The sequence below is a fragment of the Cynocephalus volans genome, chromosome 4 (assembly GCF_027409185.1).
Source record: "Cynocephalus volans isolate mCynVol1 chromosome 4, mCynVol1.pri, whole genome shotgun sequence".
NCBI lineage: Eukaryota > Metazoa > Chordata > Mammalia > Dermoptera > Cynocephalidae > Cynocephalus > Cynocephalus volans.
This window is the reverse complement of record NC_084463.1, coordinates 19,061,361-19,086,074: the sequence shown is the minus strand read 5'-3', so window position 1 is coordinate 19,086,074 and position 24,714 is coordinate 19,061,361. Positions and strand designations below refer to the sequence as shown.

General features: G+C 38.9%; 1 pseudogene; it reads left to right on the top strand.

Moving 5' to 3' along the window:
* Nucleotides 1–41: 41 nt before the first annotated feature.
* Nucleotides 42–572, top strand: LOC134375870 (prohibitin 1-like; annotated as a pseudogene).
* The last annotated feature ends 24,142 nt before the right edge of the window (nucleotides 573–24,714 follow it).

Sequence of the window (24,714 nt, the reverse complement as noted above, 5' to 3'; positions counted from 1 at the left end):
GTCCATTGGCAAGTACAGACTGGCCTCAGAATTTCACAGAAATGGTAAATGTGAATGCTGGCCACAGGGTTGTCATCTTTGTCTGGTTCTGTAAAGTCCAGGATACTGTAGTAGGCAAAGGGACTCATTTTCTGACCTCTTGGGTGTAGAAAACAATTATTTTTGAATGCCAGGTAGCATGACAACAATCACTGGAAATAAAAATGTATAGAACGTCAATGTCATGGTTTGCATACTATCCAGCCAGTTGCCACACTGTTTCCCCACATCTTCGTCAGCAGCAGAGAAGACTATGACAAGCATGGCTGTCATCCATGACTATGGAGATCCTCAAGTGAACAGTGGCTCTCTTTGTTACCCAGAGACAGCTGGTCTCCAGACAGGTGAGCAGTGCTCTATACATCATGTCCTTGACATATCTGACCTTTGGGAAGGAGTTCTCAGAAGCAGTAAAAGCCAAACAGGTGGCTCCACAGGAAGCAGAGAAGGCCAGATTTGTAACAGAACAGGCTGAGCATGGGAACAAAGCCCTCATCGTATCTGCCAAGATCAACTCACAACACAGAAAGTGAACATATTCGTCATCCTCTAAAGTTTCCTTTAGTTCCTTTGTAATCCTTCCTTCTCAGTCTTCTCCACTCTCCCCCTAACTCCATCCCCAGACAACCACTGATCTGCTTCTGTCACTATAGATTAGTTTTCATTTTCTGGAATTTCTTTGTCTTTCCATTCTTTTGACAGTGTCTTTGGGAGACCAGGTGTTTTTAATATTGATGAAGTTCAATTGTCAATTTTTTCTTTAGTTGTTTGCTTTTGCTGTCAAATATAAGACGTCTTTGCCTAATCCAACTTTATAAAAAAAATTTTCTGATGTTTTCCTTCAGAAGTTTTATAGTTTTATGTTTTTACATTTAGGTCTATTGTCCATTTTGAGTTAATTTTTGTATATGATGCAAAATACAGACTGAAGTATTTTTTTGCATAGGGGATATCCAATAACTGCAGTTCTATAATAAATCTGGAAGTCATGTAATGTTAATCTTCCAAATTTGTTCTTCTTTTTTCAAAGACGTTTTGGCTATTCTAAGCTTTTGCACTTCTAAATGAAATTTGGATTCACTTTGTCAATTTCTATAAAAATGTCTGCTGGGATTTTGATTGGAATTACACTGAATCTATATATCAATTGGAGAAAATTAACATCTTAACAATGGTGTGTCTTCTGACTATTGAACACAATACTCTCCATTTATTTAGGTATTCTTTAACTTTAGGTTCTCTTACCTGTGTTTTGAGTTTTTTGGTGTATAGGTCTTTGCACATTTTTTTTGTCAGATTTGTCCTTCATTTCATTCTTTAAGTGTAATTGTAAATGATATTTTTTTATTATTTAAATTTTCAACCATTGATTGCTAGTGAATAGAAAAACTATATGTGTGTGTGTGTGTGTGTGTGTGTGTGTGTGTGTATTGTATCCTGCAAACCTGCTTTATTTACTTACTAGTTCTAATAGCTTTTTTATAAATTCCATTTGATTTTCTACGTAGACAATCATGCCATCTATGAACAAGACAGTCATTTCTTCCTTTCCAGTCTGGATACTTTTTATTTCTTTCTTGTGATTCAAGAACTTTTCGTCACACTTGGTATAACTCATAATTTTACAGATGCAACTGAACTTCAGGTCTCCTTAGTTAACATCTAAAAGACTCAAACTGAGATCCTAACAAAGTTGGCAGAACTTGCCAGATATAGGACTCATAGGCTGGTGTATCAGTTATTTACTGTGGTAAGAATGGTCTGTGACAATCTCAAAATCTCAGTAGCATACAACAGTGAACATTTATGGGCTCATGAGCCTGTGATTTCACCTGATCTGGGCTGGGTTTCTCATGCATCAACAATCAGCTGAAGATTGACTAGGTCACTCTACCTGTCTTGGCTAGAATCACTGTTGGGCATGGTGTTGGCTGGCTGATGGCTGATCTGGCGTTCAGCTGGAATGAGCCCTGAATAAACTCTGTTCTGCATGTCTGTTACCCTCTAGCAGGCTAGCTAGGTCATCATAATCTCATGGTAAGGGCAGAAGGCAAAGTAGTAAATGGAAATGCACAAGCATTTTTCAGTCTTTTGAGTCACATTTGCTGACATCCCCTTGGTCATAACCATGGCCAAACCCAGAATCAAAGTGGGGGGGGATCCTATAAAGTTACACAACAAAGGGTATGGATACAAGGAGGCATGAGGAATTGGAACCATCAACACAATAATTACTGGTTAGAGATAAAAGTTTAGTTAGTACAAAGGATAGCAAGGAAATACATCATATCTCAGCCACAAGACAAATTACATTTTACTACCTCTGTCAGAGTGACTAATAAAGTTTACCAGTAGTTCTTCCCAAATTGCTATGGCAAGATCTGAGAAGTTGTGAAGAGTAGGGAGTAAAGGGTGGGTACTATGTGGAAAGTTAGATTTGTCTAATTTTCAGGAAATCTTTAAAGGTAGAGGAGACAAGATAATACTGAGAGACTCATTAAATAAATGGATTCTAGTGTATATCATATATCATATATTAATAGTATATACTAATTGGAACATATATATCATATCTTAATTGGAACATTTTCGGCTGTAAGTAATAGAAATCCAAGTGGCTTTGGTTCAAGCAGAAAAAGAACTTTATAGCTCTTATAACTAAAGTGTCTAGAAATATATCAAGTTTCAGACACAGCAGGATCCAAGACCTCAATTAATGACATTTTGACTCAGTCTTTATCTATTGACTCAGAAGTCCTCTACTGTCTTCATTTTCAGGCAAACTCTCTCCACATGATGGCTGCTAGCAGCTCTAAGCTTACATCCTCCACTTTAACAACTCCATATGAGGACAGCTTCATTTTCCCAATAATTCCAATACATTTCTGAAATTGATCTCGTTGTTCTAATTTCTATTACCTCCCACCTCTGAACCTATTCCTTAATCCAAGGGGATGGAATATGCTTATTGGCCAGTCCTGCCTTGGACTCACACTTTAGGAACCCTGCATATCCCAAAGATATGTGCACAACACACATTTATTTATGAACATGTCTGTCCCTCAGGAATCGGTGCTCAGCACCGGCATAGCACATCCCATAAACCTAAACATCCACTCCCATGACTAACACCAGTCAAGCCCGAGAGAAAGATTTCTCACATATCTTGCCCTGTGTCTTCATAGCAAAAGGAAAACTGCATCAAGATGCTATGTTTTGTGAGTTTATGCTGCCCCCGACATTGAAGATAGATATTGCTTTGGCGTAAGCAGAAGATTTTAGTGGCAGAAACACTTAGGTAATTTTATATTTTTTGTATTTTATTAGCATTTTGTGCTTTACCTCTCAGATAGCATGAATGCTGTAGACTCTAGCCTAATGAAATATTTTTCCCAGTAGTGCTAATTGCCTACTTTCTTATTTCTTTTTATGTTTCATTTTATGATTCCATAGATACTCACAAATTAGCTCTATTATACCAAGCCAGTGGCTGAGATACATTTTACAGTAATAAATAATTCATATTTCTCTTAAAAATTTATATATACATAATTATAGATATAAATATAAATGCAGCATGCATAAAGTACAATCCTGATTCTTTACATAGGCAACTACATGATCATTAAACACTAGTGTTGTAAATATTTTAAATTTTTGTAAAATAATGCTAATAAAATATGTGTATATTTCCAAAAAAATTAAATTAAAATTTCAGCTTTGTTTTAAATAATTTTATTTAAAATTAGAATTTATGTTTGGTGATTGACCAAGTGGGCACCCAGGTGAACTGTGGTCCTGCATGCCAACTCTGATGCAGCAGCTGGACTGCCCATCCCTGAACCCCAGACAGGGCTGCCCACCAACCAAATGAGCCGAGGCAGCCCACCACACACTCAAATGCATTGATATGAGAAGAGTCACCAGCAGAGCCTACAAATAGAGGAGGAAGTCTTTCCTGTCATAGCCCACTCCAGAGTAATAGAAGAAACAAGTATCTTACCAGATGACCAAACATCAATGAAAAAATACTAGAACTACAATTAAACAAGAAGATATGATACCACCAAAGGAATATGGTAACTGTCAAGTACCAGGCCTCATACAACAAGAAATCCTTAAAATGTCTGAAAAGGAATTATGAGCCCTGATCTTAAGAAAATTCAAAGAGATAAAAGAAGAATCAATTAGAGAACACAATGAAACAAGAAAAAATATCTAGGATATGAAGGAGGGCATTTACAAAGAGATTAATACCTTTAAAAAGAATGTAACAGAATTCCTAGAAATGAAGGATTCACTCAATGAAATAAAAAACAGAACAGAAAGCTTGAGCAGCAGGCTAGAGCAAGCAGAAGAAAGAATTTCAGACCTCAAAGATGGTCTCTCTGAAATAACCCAGGCAGACAAAAAAAGGGAAAAAAGAATTTTAAAAAATGAAGAAAATTTAAGAGAGCTAGCAGACAACCTCAAGCACACAAAGGTCTGAATAATGGGTGTTCCAGAAGGGGAGGAGAAAGGAAAAGCATTGAAAACCGATTCAATGAAGTAATAACAGAAAGCTCCCAGGTATAGGGAGAGATGCAGACCTTCAGATCCAGGAAGCCCAAAGATCCCCAAACAGATTCAATCCAAAAAGATCTTCTCCAAGACACACTATAGTCAAACTGCAAAAACTCAAAGACAAAGAGAGAATTCTAAAAGCACCAAGAGAAAAATGTCAAGTCACCTATAAGGGAATCCCCATCAGACCAACAGCAGCCTTCTCAACTGAAACCTTACAGGCCAGAAGAAAGTAGGATGATATACTCAAAATACTAAAAGGAAAAAACTGCCAGCCAAGAATTCTATACCCAGCAAGGTTATCCTTCAGAAATGAGGGAGAAATAGTGGAATTCCAAGACAAACAAAAATAATGGGAGTTCACTACTACACTACCAGCCCTACAAGAAATTTTCAAAGAAGTCCTGCATCAGGAATCTGAAAACAATAATCACTATCACAGATATACAAGAAAGAGCAAAACCTGCTGTTGAAACCAAAATGCAAATGAGAAAGAGAAAGAAGTTAAATCATGTCAAGAATCCAACTAACACTGAAGATGAAAAATAAAAGGGGAAGAAAGGAACAAATGATTTTTTAAACATCTAAACAAAAAGCAATATAAGGACAGGAGTAAAGAAATACTTATCAGTAACTACCCTAAATGTAAATGGATTAAACTCCTCATTCAAAATACACAGACTGACTGATTGGATTAAAAAGCTAGACCAACTATATGCTGTCTTCAAGAGACCCACCTCACCTATAAAGACACACACAGACTAAAAGTGAAGGGATGGAAAAAGACATACTACACAAATGGAAACCAAAAACGAGCAGGAGTAGCTATTCTTATATGGGATAAAATAGACCTCAAACCAAAAATCATAAAAAGAGACAAAGAAGGCCATTATACAATGATAAAGGGATCTATCTAGTTAGAAGACATAATAATCATAAATATGTATGTACCAAACACTGGAGCACACAGATATGTAAAGCAAACACTCTTAGACCTAAAAAAAGAGAAAGACCCTAATACAATGATAGTGGGTGACCTGAACACCCCTCTCTCAGCATTGGACAGGTATTCCAGGCAACAAGTCAACAAAGAGACGCAGGATTTATACTACACCTTAGAGCAATTGGACCTGGCAGACATCTACAGATCATTTCATCTAACAACTGCAGAGTATACATTCTTCTCATCAGCACATGGAACATTCTCCAGGATAGACCACATGTTAAGTCACAAATCAAGTCTCAGCAAATTTTTAAAAATTGAAATCATTCCAAGTATCTTTGCAGACCACAATGGATTAAAACTGGAAGTCAATAACATGCAAAATTCCAGAAACTCCTCAAGTGCATGGCAACTAAACAACAGACTCCTGAATGACCTATGAGTCCAAGAAGAAATTAAACAGGAAAACAAAAATTTCTTGAAACTAACAAATAAAGATACATAATACCAAAAATAAAGATAAAAAATAAAGATACATTATACCAAAAGCAGTATCCTACTAAGAGGGAAGTTTATTGCAATAAATGCTTACATGAAAAGAATGGAAAGACTTCCAATAAATGACCTAATACTACCTCTCAAAGAACTAGAAAAACAGCAACAATCCAATCCTAAAAGGAGTAGACAGAAAGAAATAATTAAGATCAGAGCAGAACTAAATGAAATAGAGACCCCAAAAATGATAAAAAGATCAATGAAACACAAAGTTGGTTTTTGAGAAGATAAATAAAATAGACAAACCATTAGCTAGGTTAAAAAAAAGAGAGAGGACCTGAATAACAAAAATCAGAAGTGAAAGGGAGACATTACAACCGATACCACAGAAAGACAAAGAATCGTTAGAGATTATTATAAACAACTGTTTGCCAACAAATATGAAAACCTGGAGGAAATGGATAAATTTCTGGACACATACAAACTACCAAGACTGAATCAAGAAGAAATAGAGAGCCCAAACAGACCAAGAACAAGCAATGAAATTGAAGCAGTAATTAGTAAACTTCCAACAAAGAAAAGCCCAGGACTGGATGGCTTCACAGCTGAATTCTACCAAACCTTTAAAGAGGAATTAATACCAATTCTCTTCAAATTATCCCCCAAAATTGAAAAAGAAGCCATTCTTCCAAACTTACTTGGAAGCCAGCATCACCTTGGTACCAAAACCAGATGAAGACACAACAAAAAAGAAAATTACAAGCCAATATCCTTGATGACCATAGATGCAAAAATCCTCATAAAATATTAGTAACTAGAGTACAGCAACACATCAAAAAAATTATACACCATGATCAAGTGGGATTATTCCCAGGGAATGCAAGGTTGGTTCAACATATGCAAATCAATAAATGTGATACACCACACCAAAAAAATCAAGGACAAAAACCATACGATTATCTCAATAGATGCAGAAATAGCATTCAATAAAATTCAACTTCCTTCATGATAAAGATTCTCAGCAAATTAGGCATGGAAGGAAAGTATCTCAAAACAATAAAAGCCATATATGACAAACCTACCACCAATATCATCCTTGAATGGATAATACTGAACAGGAACAAGACAAGGATGCCCACTCTCACGACTCTTATTTAACAAAGTATTGGAAGTACTAGCCAGAGCAATCAGGCAAGAGAAAGGAATAAAGGGCATCCAGATTGGAAAGGACAAAGTCAAACAGTCCTTGTTTGCAAATGACATAATCTCATATATGGAAAAACCTATAGACTCTACCATAAAACTCTTAGAGCTGACTAACAATTTCAGTAATGTTGTAGGATACAAAATCAACACCCCCAAATCAGTAGTGTTCTTATACTCCAGTAATGAACTAGCAGAAAATGAAATCATGATAGCAAGCCCACTTATAATAGTCACCAAAAAAATGAAATACCTAAGAATCAATTTAACCAGGAAGGTGAAAGATCTCTACAATGAGAACTACAAAACACTACTGAAAGAAATTAAAGAGGATGCAAAAAAGTGGAAAGACATACCATGCTCTTGGATAAGAAGAATTAGCATCGTGAAAATGTTCGTTCTAACCAAAGCAATCTACAGATTCAATGCAACCTCCATCAAAATATCAGTGACATTCCTCACAGAAATAGAAAAAACAATCCTAACATTCATATGGAACAACAAAAGACCCTGAATAGCCAAAGCAATCCAGAGCAAATAAATAAATAAATAAAGCTGGAGGCATAACACTACCTGATTTCAAACTATAACAAAGCTTTTGTAACCAAAACAGCATGGTACTGGCATTAAAAACAAACATTCAGAACAATGGAACAGAATAGAAAACCCAGGAATCAACCCACATATTTATAACCAACTGATCTCTGTAGACATTTTTCAAAGGAAGACATAGAAATGGCCAACATAGAAATGAAGAAAAACATCACAAATTAAATTTAATGTCAATTGATAAGAAACAAATTTAACACTCAAAGATTAACATCCTTAAAGCAAAAAGAACTCTTAAAAATGAATTAGAAAAATCTCAGAAATTTGGTGAAGGACATGAGCAGACAAGTCACACACCCCAAAGAAACACACATGGCTACTAAGTACATTCTAAAATGTTCTTGTGGCAGGGGTGGGGGGATGGCCCTCAGCTCCTGTCTCAGAACCCCAGGCAGCTGGCTCCATTGCTTGATTTTGAGTCTTTTTAAAATAAAAATTAACATTTTTTAAAAACTGCATGAAAATTGTATATTTTTATATAATTTGTATTTTATGAATATACATTCAAGTTTCATACACTTTTATTACAATTATATTTTATCTTAAATTTTTTTAGATCAGGGGTTGGCAAGCTCTGCACACTGCAGGCTACAGGCAGGCTGCCTATTTTTGTGATAAAGTTTCATTGGCACATAGCCATGTGCATTCATTTATGCACAGTCTATAGCTGCTTTCACACTTCAACAGCAGAGTACAGTAGTTAGGACAGAGGCGAAATGCAAGGCTAAAATATTTTCTATCTTGTCTTTTAAGAAAATGATTGCTGACCCTTGCCTTAGATTACTGTAAATAGAACACAGATTATATAAAAATATTTATTATAACATAAGTAGTGATTGTGCTGGAATGAAACCAAGACAAATATATTTTATGGAATAAATAGATAATTTATTAACTATGGATTTCACTGTGCCCCCGAAAATTGCCAGTTCATCAACATTAACCCTAGACATATGTAAAAATAATTAAATTCAATTGTATTTTATATTTTTGCTGGCTTTTAGTCATTTAAATACCATAGCTTTACATATATTTATCAATTTCAGCATTCTGTTAGTAAAAGCATAGAGCATATTTTATGTAACTACTTGCTCTATTTATAATTTTTAAATGTTTAGGTATATGGTATGGGGGCCTCCATTTTTAACTTTATTCTGGGTCCTGCAAATGATAGAAACAGGACTAGGGAGGAGGACTCAGTTTCCCAAAGGAGAACCAAGCTGTTGTTACAGATAGAAGGGGAAAGGGAGGTTGGACAGGTTATAAACAACATACATCAATTAGTGCTGACAGTTTGCCACCAGAAGCAATTCTAATCAATGCTACTGTTCTCTAATTCCAGACCTGAAATTGATGGGGGCAGGGAGGAAACTCTTAGACCCCTGGAAGAGTAAGCACGCTATCTTATGGCATTCCTTGTCAGTGTTTGATCAGAAGCTGAATGGCCATTCCAGGGTCCTGCAGAAGAAACTCCTGCATTAGAACAGAGACTGGACTAGGTGAGCTTAGTCAACAAATATTTGTTGAGACCTGTTAAGTCCTCAGCTCTGGACTAGGTTTGGTGGTTTGAACAATTCTATGATTTGAATGATCAGCTGAAAATTATGGGAATGAACAGACCAGTCCCCACTACTCCAAATGTACACAGTTCAGAAGCAGCCCAGAAGGCAGTCTAGCTCTGCTGTTAAGAAAGCTCTGGGTCTATTTATATATCAGAGACACACAAACTCAGAAGCTGTCACTATAGGAGGTAATTTGGAAGTTACAGAGGACAATCGATGGCCTTGACAATTCATCTTCAGAAGGAAGGATTAAGCCATCTTTGTAAAATAGATCCCTCAGATATAATTTTATTTCATCTAATCAGTCCACCAAAGGCAGAAGGTAAAATTCTAACAAATTCAATTAAAATGCAATATAGGCCGTTCTGAAAAGCAGAGTTCAAAGCCTATTTTTTTCTGGTTTCTTCTTTGAACTTGAAAGTTAAGAGGTCTGTGGAGGAGAAGGATGCGTCCTCTTTGATCAATGTTATCGAATCAATTTATTCTGTTTCTAAAGCAATTAATGGAAAGAGAAGAATCACCAACATTTTATCTCTTGGTCAACGAAACAGGGCAAAAAACTCTGGAGCCAGATGTAGGCAAATGACAATAAGCAGCATTGTCTGTAGGGTTAGAATACTTAGTCTCTCTCCTTTCCTGCCATCTCCTCTTTCCATAAAATCATACTTTTTATCTTCCATCCGTCTCAGCCTAAAGTTAGAGAACACATTGCTAACAGAAACATTAAAACATATTTAGTTCCCTAAGCCAGTCATACCAAAGCTACTCTCTCTTTTAAAATATTTTTAAAGCTGAAAGGTGCTTTAGAAATCACCTTGCAAACTTCAGGGCCTAAGCAGGTGTTTTAGAAAAGTTAGTCTGGGGGGCAGTGTGTAGAATGTGGGGGACAGGGAAGAGACTATAAACAGGAAGATCAGTTAAGAAGCTGTTTCAAAACCTAAGTAAGAAAATAAGGACTTCTTAAACTCCGTGTTCATTTGCTCACTCATTCACGTGTGTGGGCACAGATCATGGTTTTATTAAATAAGAACACTTATGATCTCACATCACAAGAAATCCAGAGGTAAGGTAGGCACCAGGACTGGTACATCAGGGGTTCATCAGAAGCCTTGGTCTCTTTCCACCTCTCTCTTCCACAGCCTACAGCTGTCCCAACATGGATAGATGCAAGACGGCTACTAGTGGCGTTAGAGATCTGCATGATACCTTTCATCCTATCAGAGAAAGCAATCTCTACCCACAAACAGGAATTTCATCAGTTTTGCCCTTAGTCTGATTGGGCCAACTTGCACAACATGACTTTATAACTGGTGCCAGTGGAACCATGTGTTGGATGGCTTAGATAAATCAGGCTCCTCCTCTGGATCTGGGCTAAGTCCTTGTGCCTGGGGTGGTACAGCTAGGTACCTGAACCAAATCATAGCTTTGTCAGGAAAGAGAAAGTAGGGAGTTGATGCCAAATGGGCAACAAACAGCATCCACAGTTGTCCCAAGCTGTGGGAATGAATAATTTAAAGAAATTAATTTCTGTGTACATCTCTCCTAAAATCAACTAGCTCCTTTCCAATGCCCCTTTCCAAATCATCTTTCTCCCTCTTTACAAAAGAAAGGCATACTTCTTACCCAGCCCAATTATTCCTATAGCATGTTGCCTCAGGATAAAATTCTCTGGCGTACCCCCAAAAGAGGAATAGTTAAAATATTGCGGTTGGTGTTGAGAATGTAAATTATTATTATAATGCCTAAGTAACAAACACTTTTGCATGTCAGGTTGTTCCCAATTCTTTGAAGGTCAAAGAAGACCTAATGAAGTTTTTATCTTCACCTGATAGATCACTAAAGGTACTTTTTAAAGGATAGATCACAATGTTATTTTTGACTTATAAATTAGAAAAAGTGAAATAGAAATAGAACTAATGCTGAGCCAGTTTTATTCCAATAATATGATATTTTTAACTACAGATATGAAAACTGATTGGAAAAAAAATAAAAGTCCCCTCTATCTCATTACATGATGAATTTCCAATAAAACTTTATTTTTTGTTTCATAATCATAAATTTAATATATTTATGTTTTTGATGGTTGTGTACTAATAATACTTCTCATAATAACTAGTTTTGAACACTTGATATTTACGACATCAAAATAAAGACTTTTTTCAACTTCAATTTATATTTTTGTTGCAGAGAAATATGAAGGGTGATTAATAAAAGACTTCCAAGCATTAAAGTGGCAAAAGTTAAATGTAAGTAATAAATTCAAAATGAAAACATGTAAACTTTTTAACCATTAAAAAAGAGCTTATTAGAAATCTAATGTATAGCAGTGGGGTATAGCTAATGATATTGTATCATATACTAGAAATTTGCTAAAAGAGTACGTTTTAGGTACTCTTACCACAAACAAAAAAAGAAAGAAAGATAATTGTGGGAGATAATTTGCTTGACAGTAGTAATCGCTTCAGTATGTATATATGTATATCAAAACATCATGTTGTACACCTTTAATTTATATAATAATAGAAAAGAGCTGGTTTATGTGTTTTTGAATGAATGATTTTGAGTATCAAATTTGTAATTGAGATTCTACTACATACATTTTTTAAAATTCTATAATGATTTTTTAAATGTTGATATTGACAATATTTTAACTATATCCTTTGAAATATATACAATTATAACAAACATTTTAGTTGTTAACTTAAAAATATGAAAGAGATATGTCGTTTTTACAAATTATCTTAGGAGATGTGAATGCAAAAATGTTGACCACCACTGGTTTAAAGAAGCCAATCGAGCAGGATCAAAGAGGAGCAGATTTGCCACAGTGCTGGGAAGGTCACTTATATAGTTCCATTCTAGCTGTGCCAATTTTAAAGCTCCAGTAAGACACCCAAGTCAAGGTGTCTCTTAAGCAGTTGGAGTTCAGCAGAGCGTGCTAGAGGTGTAATATATTATTTCAGAGTCACACACATTCAGAGACTAGTCAAATCAAAGAGATGTTTGTGGTCTTCAAGAGAGTATGACAATGGGAAAGAGGACCAGAATCACATTTTAGAAAATAACAATGTTAAAGGAAATAGAAGAGAGGTCAAAGAAGGAGGAAGCAGGTAAGAAGAATAAAACCAACAGAAAAGTTTTAAGAAGGATGTAGGGGACAATAGCACTGAAAGAGGTCCAGTGAGATAAAAACTATAAACTGCCCATTGGATTTGACAATTAGGAAATCAATGGGGACCCTAGTGATATCAATTTCAGTGGAATGGTAGGACAGAAGTCTGACAACTTCTGCTAAGGGGTACGATACCTCTGACTTAAGGTCCAGTGGAAAAGGGTCACTGCAGTGTAACACTCTTGGAAACTTTTCAGAGCATCATGCTGTGATATTACCACTTTTTCCAGTCCACTGGGCCTTCCAATTCCACATCAGTAACCTGGCAAGGGCGGACATAATCTCCTAGTTCTTGAAATTAGTTGGAATCTGCAGACTAATAAAACTCAAGAAGGTAGATAACTGTTTCCATCTGGTCTACTTACAGGGCAGCATGCTAGTGGTTCTTGGGTAAATCAAAGTATTAAAAGCCTTAGTCCCTGCCTGGAAAGAGTTTATGAGTTTATAACTCAGGTGGAAAGAAAATATCCACACAGAACCAAAAAAAAAAAAAAAAAAAAAAAAAAGATTAATTGAGGCAAAATATGCTAACATTTCAAGAAATTATCTGAAGGAGACATTATTATTGGTTGAAAAATCTTCCTAGAAATGAAAAGACTTGAGGTTGGCTTCAAATGTTGGCTAGGAAGTATTCCAAAGATGCAGAACGGGAAGAATGATAACATGCCCAGATGTTAAAGGGGATGAAAAGTAGATCCCTGGCTTGAGTGGAGGTATGTGGGTGTGCAGTGAGAGGTAAATTAAAAGCTGGACACTGGTAGCTTGAAATACTAGTCAAGTTGTTGGGACTGGATTCTGCTCGCAATGTGAACCATTAAAACATTTTGAGAACTTGGATTGATGGAGGAGAAAGATAAAGGTGTTTTAGGAATATTAATCTGGCAGTGACAAGCAGGATAGATTAAAGCTGAGGAGGAACTTTTCTTCATTTAATTATCCTTCTAAGTAGAATACCTCTTAGATGACTAATAATCATAATTCTGGCCTTTGGAAATAAATTCTTGAATTAGGGTAGTGACAAATAGAGTGAAAATGATAGAAAAGAAAGAAAAAAAAGGTTAGCTGGTTAGCCCAGTTGGTTAGAGCATGGTGCTGATAACACCAGGGTCCAGGGTTCCATCCCTGTACTGGCCAGCTGCCAAAAAAGGAGATAAAAGAGAATCTTGGGGTGGTGTGGGGTCACGACAGTCAAAAGTGAATTTGAGTCTCTGAGTAAGAGTAAATGAAATAAGAAAGTCAGAAAAGGGAGCTACGTGATTTTTCTCCTGGCTGGAAGTTAATTACAAGAGTGTAGTTTTCTAACAGCTAAACTTCTTAAACATGGTTAATATAACTTTAGAAATTTGGGGGCTGAAAAGATCTAGGTCTCAATGAGCAGTGAGAATTGGAGGTCTGAAATCAAAAGAAATTAGTGCTGCGTATGCAGACATGGGAATTCATTTAATCTTTTGCCACCAACTTTATATGAGGTACGTGTTAGGGGGTGGAGGTACCAGAAACAAATGAGACAGACACTCTTCACTTCAGGGAATCATCTGCATAGATGTGTTGATTGAAGATGTACATAGTAAATGAGATCTGAGATCGATAAAGAGCAGAGGATCACAATAGAATCTAGTAGTTTAGTCCTCACAATGCGGAGAGGAAGAGGGTGGTCAGAGATGCAGTAGGAAAATCAGAAGAGTGAAGAAACCCAATGCCAAATAATCACAAAGTTTCAAGAAGATGGTGGCATAGAATGCTGCAGAGGGAGCAAAGGAATTGAGGGCAAAATAGAAAGTCACAGGACTAGTGATTACAAAGTAATTGATGACCTTTGAGAATGAAATTTCAGTCCAGGTATAAAGGGTTAAGAAATAAGTGGATGTTGAAAGAGTGGGAGATACTGGTATGTGTTACTCAATCAGAGAGGCTTCTTGATACTTTTCCATCCCATTGAGTCCCTTTCCTACATTTGTGTTCTGGCTGGTGTATGAACGGCAGTGTGGGGATATCACACATTTGGTGAATCAGGCACCCAAGAACGTCTTTAAAAATCAGAAGTGCTTTGCAAGTCATAGTCACATTGCAATTATGGACTCAGTAATAGTGTGGATTCTCCCATGGTAATAGTACTTAGCATACAGCTTAAGGCAAAGAGGATACTTTCCAGCTCAGATACACTTTCCAATCATTAGTTAAGCATGTCTCCTCTGTGTGTCTGTGCACCTTCTTAAATAATCCCATTAAGCTTGTGTTTTTTCCATAAAGGGCTAATCAGATATGTGGCAAAACCACTTAGAACCACATTATAAATTTCCTTTCTTCCTTACTTCTCTCTCCTTGGCTATAAAAAATTGGTACCTTTCCAAAAACAAACAAAATGAACAAAACACACTTAGCTAGCAAGAACAAGCAGTCCATTTTTATTATGAAGCCATTATCCCTATGCTTAGAGCAACCATCATATGGGGTGAGCCCAGTGTCCCATATTTGGGTGGCAAATGGCAGGGAAGAAACAGAGCCTGCCTTCCAGATTCTCAGTCTGAGTGGTGCCGTGGGCTTGTTTTGTGAAACAGTAATGATCAGAACTCAACATGGTTCTTCCTCTTTCAGATGTCTGAGGACTTGATTTGAATTGAGAAACAGAGACTCATGCTTGAAGGACTTCAAATTACAGCTAGTCCAACTACTTGCCTAGTATTTGAATCCCTTCCACAACACTTCTGCTAAGTGAGAGGAAATTCACTACCTCCTGAGGACAGCTCTCACTCAGAAAGTTCGTCTTTACAAAGAGCCAAAATGTGTCTCCCTGTATGGTTAGCTGTTCTATTTTTACCAGTTCAGATCATTCAGAGCAAATCTAGTTCCCCAAACCCTTCAAATGTTTGAAGGTAGTTTTGTTCCTCAAGCGCTTGAGTCCTTGAGCTTCTACTCATTAGTTTGCCTTTAAGCCCTCCACTGTCTTAGCTGCTGTCTCTGAATGCACTGCTTTTTTGTCATTCTAAAGTCTCACCCATCACAGAATGCAATTCCTGCTCCCAGGCTGTCCTGAGACGGGCACGTGAGAGGGGTGTAATCTCACCTCACACATTCCACATTCAGCAGCTCTGTCCCACTGCAGAGAGCTACAGAGTTGCTAAATGTTGAATGTCCCACTGCAGAGAGCATTCATCAGGTTAGTGTTCATATCTGCACTCTCCTTGCCTTCCCTGCTCATGCACAGTCAATGTCTTCCTCTTTGTTACTGAATCACATCTAAGTTTCCCTGCTTGATTTTAAAGGGTTTTCATCATCTTTTCCTACTGGATTCATTCAACCTCATTTTGTATTCCACTCTAACATACAGCCATCACTTGAGTTAGTCTGCCTTAATCAATATATCTCAAACATGTGCCCATTCATTGCCAACTCTGAGCGTGCTGTCATGTTGTTCCCCTGTCTAAAATGCTCTTCCCTGGTTGGCAAGTTAGCTCAGTTGGTTAGAGTGTGGTGTTATAACACCAAGGTCAAGGGTTTGGATCCTTGTACCTGCCAGTCACCAAAAACAAAACAAAGAAAACAATAAAATGCTCTTCTTTTTGCCCATCTAAATGCCCTTTGTCTTCCAAGACCCTATAGAATCCTCCTATGTTATTCCAGATAGTAATTATCTCCTATTTTCCTGAATGTTAGTCCTCAGAAGCTGACACAGCAGGACCTATCCTTATATCTCAAGAGCATAAAAACATCTTGGTCGTTCATCTTGTATTATTCCCTATGATATATATGTATAGATATTACACTCCTAGAAAAATGTGCCACAATTTAAAATTCACTTTGTTTTGTTCACTGGTGTATTGCCAGAACCTGGAGCAGTAGCTGGCACATAGCAGACACTCACTAAATATTTGTTGAATGAATGAATAAATGAAAAGTGCTTAAGAAATGTTTGCTGATTGGTTAATTGATAGATGATTGGCTTGGATTATATAGATGATTAAGCAAAGCAGAGATTAAATAGCAGAGAAGAACAGGGCATCATTCTTAAAAACCAAACAGAACTCCACCTCCTTGGGTCTGATCTAGATTTGTGGAAGGAGAGGGGAGAAGTGGAGGAAGAGGTAGGCTGTCAGCAGAGAACGTCTTCCAGTTCTCAGGCGAATAAGATTATGTAGGGAGCTCTGACTCATCTTGGGAAGTCATCAGCGACACTTCAACACTCCCTAAAAACAGCAGCCCCCAGATGAAGCTTTGAGGCAGTTTTGGATCCTCTCTTGTCTTTCCCCTTTTGATATAAGGGCGCTCATTTTGCAGAATGACTTGCTCAGTCTCCCAGGTGCTGTGGTTACTTAGTATTCAGGATATGTTGGGGTGCATTCTGCTGGATCAGTCACCTTCATATGCACGTTTCTTCTGAGCCCAGGAAACTACTGGAGGCAGGAAAAAAAAATGGATTCATTGAGTGACATAAACTCTGCATGTCCTAAATTCATCCTCCCCACCATCCCCCAAAACATACCTCTGTTCCGTTTAGGCTATAATACCGTCACACCTTCTCAGCTCCAAGTGCTATCTTCCATTCCTTCCTCATTCTCATTCCCAACATCCAACTGCCACCAAATCCTGTCAATTCTATTGTAAGATGTCTCTCAAATATGACTTCCCTTTTGCAGTCCCAGGGCCACTACCCTTCATCAAGCCCTTATCATCTCTCACTCAAATTACTGCAACAGCATTCAGTTGTTTTGTCCGCCTCAAATTTTTCCCCTTCTCCAGAGCATTCTTCACATTGCCACCAGGAAAATCACAAAAGATCGGATCTGATGACATCATTCTTCTGTTTGAAATATTCAGTAGGTCCCTGCTGCCTACAGAATAAAACCTAAAACTCTTGATCTAGCTTTCAAAGTCTCTCATATAAAATCGTGACTCACCTTTTCGCTGCCCGATCCTACAGGATGTCTATTGTGTTCTATTCCTGAACTTTCTCCACATAGAGATTTCTCCAGCCAAAATCTCATGTTTCAAAAACTAGCCCATACTTTGTCTTCCCTGAAAATCCACTGTTTTAATGAATGAAAAACTAGGAGCATTCAGAAATCGCTCCTTAAGGAGTAAGAAGCAAAATTTAAATAAGTCTTAAAGGCAAAACATGGATTTGAGGAATAAAGCCAAGCTTAGTTACTTACTGTGTGATCATGGACGAGTGTTAAAAAGCAGACCTGGGGCCGAGCCGGTGGCGCACTCGGGAGAGTGCAGCGCTGGGAGCGCAGCGACGCTCCGGCCGCGGGTTTGGATCCTATATAGGAATGGCCGGTGCACTCCCTGGCTGAGTGCTGGTCACGAAAAAGACAAAAAAAAAAAAAAAAAAAAGGCAGACCTGGAGATGCAGAGAAAGTCCAAAGGATAAACCAAGTCTGATTCCTAGTTGGCAGATCTAAGCAATGAGACCTAGCGTTTGTTGAGGGCCAACTAGATGTTACTTCTACATTTAGCACATCTACGTGTACAGCAGAAAGGCTGTGGTGTCAAATCCTCAGCAGAAGAAGAATTGAACAGAGGACACTAATCGGCAGCAAGTGGGCAGACTTGGGCTCATGGGGAGAATGAGGCCAGTGTATGTGTTTTGCTGGTTTCACAAAGTATTTAAAAAAAACCTTTTTTAAAAAAAGAAATTGCCAACACTAAAATGCACACACACACACACACACACACACACACACCCCTCCAGATTACCAACTGGACCATCTAGCTACATGGGACTTGCCTTCGAGCCTGACAACTGATTGCCGGAGCCACGTGGTTGCTGCTCTGTGAAATGGGGCTGTGGGCTCCAGAGTCCTTGATTTGGGGAAAGCTCAGCAATTGATTTAGACGTGGGCATGTGACCCAAACTGGGCCAATCAGATCTAATCAATATCAGTCCTAGGACTCCTGCTGGAACTCTTTTATCTTGGGTTGTTAAGTTCATATATCCAGGAGCCTGGAGCTTCTGGATAAGACCAGGCTCCCCTAATTTCAGGCTTCAGTGGGCAAATGAGAGTCCTAGAAGTTCTGCAAAAGACCTCTCCATCCCTGGCCTCCAAAATACTACTAACGGGTAGAATGGGCCCAGAATTCTGTCTGTTCCGAGAAGAACCCTCTCCCCTCTGTCCTTTCCAGCACTCACTGACCCACCACCACTATATGCCTTGACGTACCTCATTATGTCTCTTACCCTGTTCACATCAGTCTCCATGAAAGTGCAAGCTTCCCAAATCACCCACATTCCCTGGAAGCAAATCCTCCTCTGCTCTGTGGGTAGCGAGACAAGCCCTCACACACACCTGACTTCACAGTCCCTACCTCTTTCCTGCTGTTTTTATTCTCCATAGAACTTGTATTCTGAACATACAGAGTTACTTATTTCTTTCATGTCTGTGTCTTCCCTCTAGAATATAAGGGACCTTTTCTGTTTGTCTTATGCCCAGTTTAGAACAGTGTCTGGGACAAAGGAAGAGTTCAGTAATTATTGGGTGAATGAGTAAATACTACACATCTTGTCTGGATAGGAAAGAGCACACTGGAGGGAGAAAACAGCACAGAAGCAAGAAGACACATGAAGAAGAAAAAAAATTCCTATTACATTTTTAAAAACCTTGTCCCCAGAAAGTGTCTTAAACTTCGTGACATGAAGCAATACATTCTGTTTATTCTTTCCTATAAACCAGACTGAGTTTGATTTCTGCTACAATCTGAATGTTTGTGTCCCCTCCAAATTTATATGTTAAAAACCTAATTATCAATTAATTATAAATGTGATGGTAATAGGAAGTGGGGCCTTTGGGAAGTGAGGCTTTGCCTCATGAATAGAATCAGCGCCCTCATAAAAGAGGCCCCAGAAAGATTCCTTGGCTCTTGCACCAAGTGAGGACCCAACAAGAAGGTGCTGTCTATGAACCAGAAAGTAGGCCCTCACCAGATATCCGTTCTGCTGACACCTTGGCCTTAGACTTCCCAGCCTCCAGAAATGTAAGAAATAAATTTCTGTTGTTTACAAGCCACCCAGTTTATGCTATTTTGTTATAGCAGCCTGAACAGACCAAGACAGTTTCTGAAGGAGCATTTAAAAGAAACATAACCACTAAACAACAACAAAACAAACAACCCAGTTAAAAAATGGGCAAAGGACTTGTATAGGCATTTCTCCAAAGAAGATATAGAAATGGACAATAAGCACAGGAGAAGATGTTTAGCATCACTAGTCTTTGGGGAAATGCAAATCAAAACCACAATGAGATATCACTTCACACCTATTAGTATGGTTATTATAAAAAAACAAACAAAAAACGTAAAATAACAAGTGTTGGCAAGGATGTGATGCAATTGGAACACTTACGCATTACTGGTGGGAATGGAAAATGCTGCAGCTGCTGTGGGAATTGATATGATTTCTCAAAAAATAAAATATAGAATTGCCATATGGTACAGCAATTCTACTTCTGGGTATATACCCCAAATAAATGAAAGCAGGATATTTGTATACTCAGGTGTATTCATATTGGCATTATTCACAATAGTTAAAAGGTGGAAGCAAGCCAAGCATTCATTGACAGATGAATGGATAAACGAATTGCGGTGTATCATACAATGGAATATTGTTCAGCCTTACAAAGGAAGGAAATTCTGACACATGCCACAACATGGAGGAAACTTGAGGACATTATCTTAAGTAAGATAAGCCAGTTGCAAAAGGACCACTGTCATAATTCTTCTTATATGAGGTTCCCAGAGTAGTCAAATTCATACAATCAAAGAGTGAAATGGTGGTTGCCAGAAGCTAGGAGGGGGAAGTAGAAAGTGTTTAATGGGCACAGAGTCTCAGCTGGGGAAGATGAAAAAGTTCTGGAGATGGTGGTGACGGACACACAACTAGGTACTTAATGGCACAGAACTGCACACATTCAAAAGGGAAATTTTATGTTATGCCTATTATGCATGTATATTATATTTGTATATATTTTACCATAACAAAAAATAGAAAGAAACCTAATCAATACACTGGATGTCAAACACGAATCTTTAGACTCCAAATATGTTTTATCCCTACCCCTAGAGCCTCCTTTTATCACTTATGTTGTCAACTCAAAAGCCCTGCACATCATTTGTGCTCAATAAAAATTAGGTGTATAAGTGAATGAATGCATAAATTAATAAATGCATTAATATTTACTTCTAATTAAGACAAGGGCTTCTCTTCTCCTGGCAAAAGTCAAACATTGTAATTGGTTGGTAGTCCTTAACAGTCTGGAAAGTATCATGAAAGTTGAACTCAATCTCTGACTTCAGAAAGCCTAGAGGCTCTGTTCCCATCCATTCAGTTCACAACCACATGTTGTCTACATTCAGCACATGAGGGCTTGTTTGGCCTCGTGCATGTGTATTTTGAGTGTGCCCTTAAAGCAGAAACTCCTTGAAGGCAGAGGCTCTTTTCTTTGTATCATTCACAGTAACTCGTTCAGAGACTTTATATGCCCAGCTGCTTCCCCCAAGCCCCATAGTGAGCGTGGTAGCTGGCTGGCACAAGCAGAAAAGGTCTTGAGACGAGCTGTAAACTTTAATTCACTGCCTCACCAAGACCTGTTGAGTTTTATATTTGAGATGTCTTCAACCTTCCTCATCTTTCTTGCCACCACCCTGATTAAAGCCATCATCATCTGGCAGCTGACAACTTGCAGTAGCTTGCTAACTGGTCTTTCTTTCCCTCTTGCATGCTCCCCCACATCCCAGTCCATTCCCCACAGAGCAGCCAGGTTATTCTTCAAGACTTTCAGTCTGATTACATTACACCCTGGCTCAAAACCTTGAGTGATTTCCCACTGTGGAAGGATGAAGACAAAACCTCTTAACTTAGCCTACATGGCCCTTGGATGGTCTAGCTCCTGCATAAACATTCAAGCCTCAGATGGAGCCACCTCTTGCATCTTCTCTGGGCTCCAGCCAAATGCTGTGGACCCTGGTTTCTGGAATGCACAGATCTTCCCATCACAAAAGCTTGGTGCATGCTGACACCCCACCCCACCTCCACCCCCTCTGCTTGTTTAATTCTTATTTCTCCTTCAACTCTCAACACTGTAAAACTAAACTGAATGTGACCTGAAGATGCCTTTGTACTTTGAGTTTTTATGTAACAAACTGCAACCTAACTTAGTACCTAAGCTAACCAAAAGCCTAACTTAGAAGTGTACTTATGTAACAAACAGCTGAGCTTCAGCCAATCACAGCAGCCAAGCTTCAGTCAATCACAGGCGGCCAACTGATCACACCTTGATCAAGTCAGACAAAGGCGGAGGTGTGAGCAGTCAAGCTGTTTCTGTACCTCACTTCGTTTTTTCTGTCCATAAATGCTGCTGCCCATGCTGAGGAGCTCTTTGAATCCGAGGGCTGCCCAGTTCGTGAATATTTTGCTCAGTTACAATGTGTTAAATTTAATTTGTCTAAAGTTTTTATTTTAACAATACAGTCATCATTTCTTCGTAAAATCTTCCTTGACAATTCCCCACACCCCACCGAGGCTAGCTCAGTCCCCTTTGTAATGAGCTCTTATGGATCAGTGTTCCTTTCCCTCAGGGTCCCTCCTTAGTTGGTAGCACATGTTCCTTCATGGGACATTTGATTGATGACAATCTCCTGCACTGGGCAAACCCTAAGCTCCATGAGTGGCCATAACTGAATTCCCCAATGCCTAGCAGAATGCTTGGTATGTAACAGTTGCTCAGCAAACATGTAGAAAAAAGAAATGGAAAAACAGAAGGAGAGAAAGGAGAAAAGCAATAAGGTTCCAACCTCAAATTTGAGCAAACCACACAGCAACATATTTGCACAGCACCAGAATTAGTTTGACATAATGGCTGATATTCAGCAGGCAGATTTCCAAGTTTCATGATGGTTTTACAGGCTTGGCCAAATTGACAAATTCTCTAATTCAGAATTTCTTCAATTGATTTCAGCATGTAGTTGTAGGACACCTACTAAGTGTGAGGCATGAGCTAGAAGAATGCTTCTCAACTTCAAAGTGATGCCTATTGCAGAAGGATACATCAGAATTCCAATATTCAGTGTACAAATAAACCCACAACCAACATGACGGGCATGTGTTGGGTGTGAGTGAGTGAGCAGGCAGAAAACGATGGAGAAGCAAAGACAGTTCATGACATCAAGGACCTGCCTCTCGAATGTGGAAAGACATGGAGGTAGAACTATACTACAAGGCAGTTTGCTAGAATAGAGACAAATTGTACCCATAGAGAACAGAGGAGTGGTTCATTTCAATGTGGGGAGAAGGAGAGAGGTTTTCTGGTAACTGTGGAGCTGGGCCCTGAAGGATAGATAGGACTTCATGGATAGCCAGGAGGGACAGTCACATGGACCTCTTTTTAAGAAAGATGGTGAAGGGGCTGGCCCCATGGCTCACTTGGGAGAGTGCGGCATTGGTAGCACTGAGGCCGTGGGTTCAGATCCTATATAGGGATGGCTGGTGCGCTCACTGGCTGAGTGTGGTGCCGAGGGTTGCAATCCCCTTACCAGTCAAAAAAAAGAAAGAAAGATGGTGAAAGCTACCTAGTAAACGGGTAGGAAGCCCTCTGAAGCCTTTTACAAAAGGCTCTGTGGGTATCAAGTACAGTCTCTTGACAACAGATAATTCTAATGTATTCTAATATATAGCATGGTGGAGCAATGATATCACTCCTGTGAATTGAATGTATCTAAGCTTTTTCTTTCACTATCCACAAAGATCTGGATTTACTGGCATAATCAGTTTATAGGAGAAATTATTCCAGCTGACAATAGGGGATTAGCTGGGGAGAAGTTGGCATGCATTTAGAACTAACTGTTGATTTGTGCCCTGTTTCTATTCTCACTGAGCAGCCAAATGTCTGGCACTCTCTGTGACTTTATCAGTTCAGTTTGACCCCTGGAGAGACACATACAAAAGGGCAGGTCGTTCCAGGACATGATATGGGGAACAGAAAACAGAGATGGTGCTAGACAAAACTGTGACATCACCACATTTGTATGGGAACGCCAGGTCTCTCCAACGGCTGTGGAGTAGACTGCTAATAATGGTTAGCTCCTACTGGGTTCTGAGCATTATTCTAAATGCTTCATATGTACTGAGTCATTTAATCCTCACCATAACCTATGAGACAGGCAAAATCTTTGCCATCGACATCTTATAGAGTAATGAGCTGAGGCGCAGAGGGGCTGAGTAACTTGTCTAAGGTCACACAGTGGTAGGATTGAGCTCAGGTGGTCTTGTTTCACAGTCATGTTCTTAACCACCATGTTAGTCTGTCTCTCATCCATACCATTGAAAGAAAGGACATCAGAGCCAGGTAAACCTGGCTTTAATAAGGGTTTCACTTTCTGGCTGTGTGATTTGGGGCCTATTGCTTTTCAGGGGCATTTGCATTATAATAGGCCACAAAGCTTTACATTGGGAGTATTTGGGGTCTCAGCTTGCTACCCTCCCCACGTCCCCTGCCCCACCCCAGCTGAGCCATTGATTTCATTTCCTACATGCTCAGCCCCATCCTTCTTGGCTCAACCAATTCTGCAGAAGGATGCACCGAAGCAGGCTCAGCTTTGCCAATCCATGGAGGCCACGTCCTGGAACACTCAGCCTTTAAGTACAGTCCAGGTCCGAAGGAAGCCACTGTGGGCCCCTGAGCTCCCATGTGGCCATACCCGCTTTTCCTTGGTGTGGTCCCTCTGTCCTGTTAATGGGGCTCCAGGCCTTGCCTTCCTTACACAGACTCTTGCATGTACTCTGTTTATGTGAGCAAATTTCAGTTTTGACACCTCCTTCTAAGTTCTGTCTCTGGAAACCTGTCTAATGCCCAGTCCTGAATTGGGCCCTGCCTAGCACTTCCCAGTCCCTTTCCCCAATCCTAAAGAGGAGCATTGCTCCTTGGACAGCTTTGCCTCTGCACCATGGATGGCCTCTCAGGGGACATTTACCTGACCACGTGCAGCACCTGCACCTTCAAATTGTTCTTCTGTCCACAGGAGAAAATCCTAGTGTGCATGTGCATATGTATTAGGTATGTATTTATTTTTGAAATATAATTCACATAACATAAAATTCACCATTTCAACCATTTGAAAGTGTATAGTGCAGTGGCTTT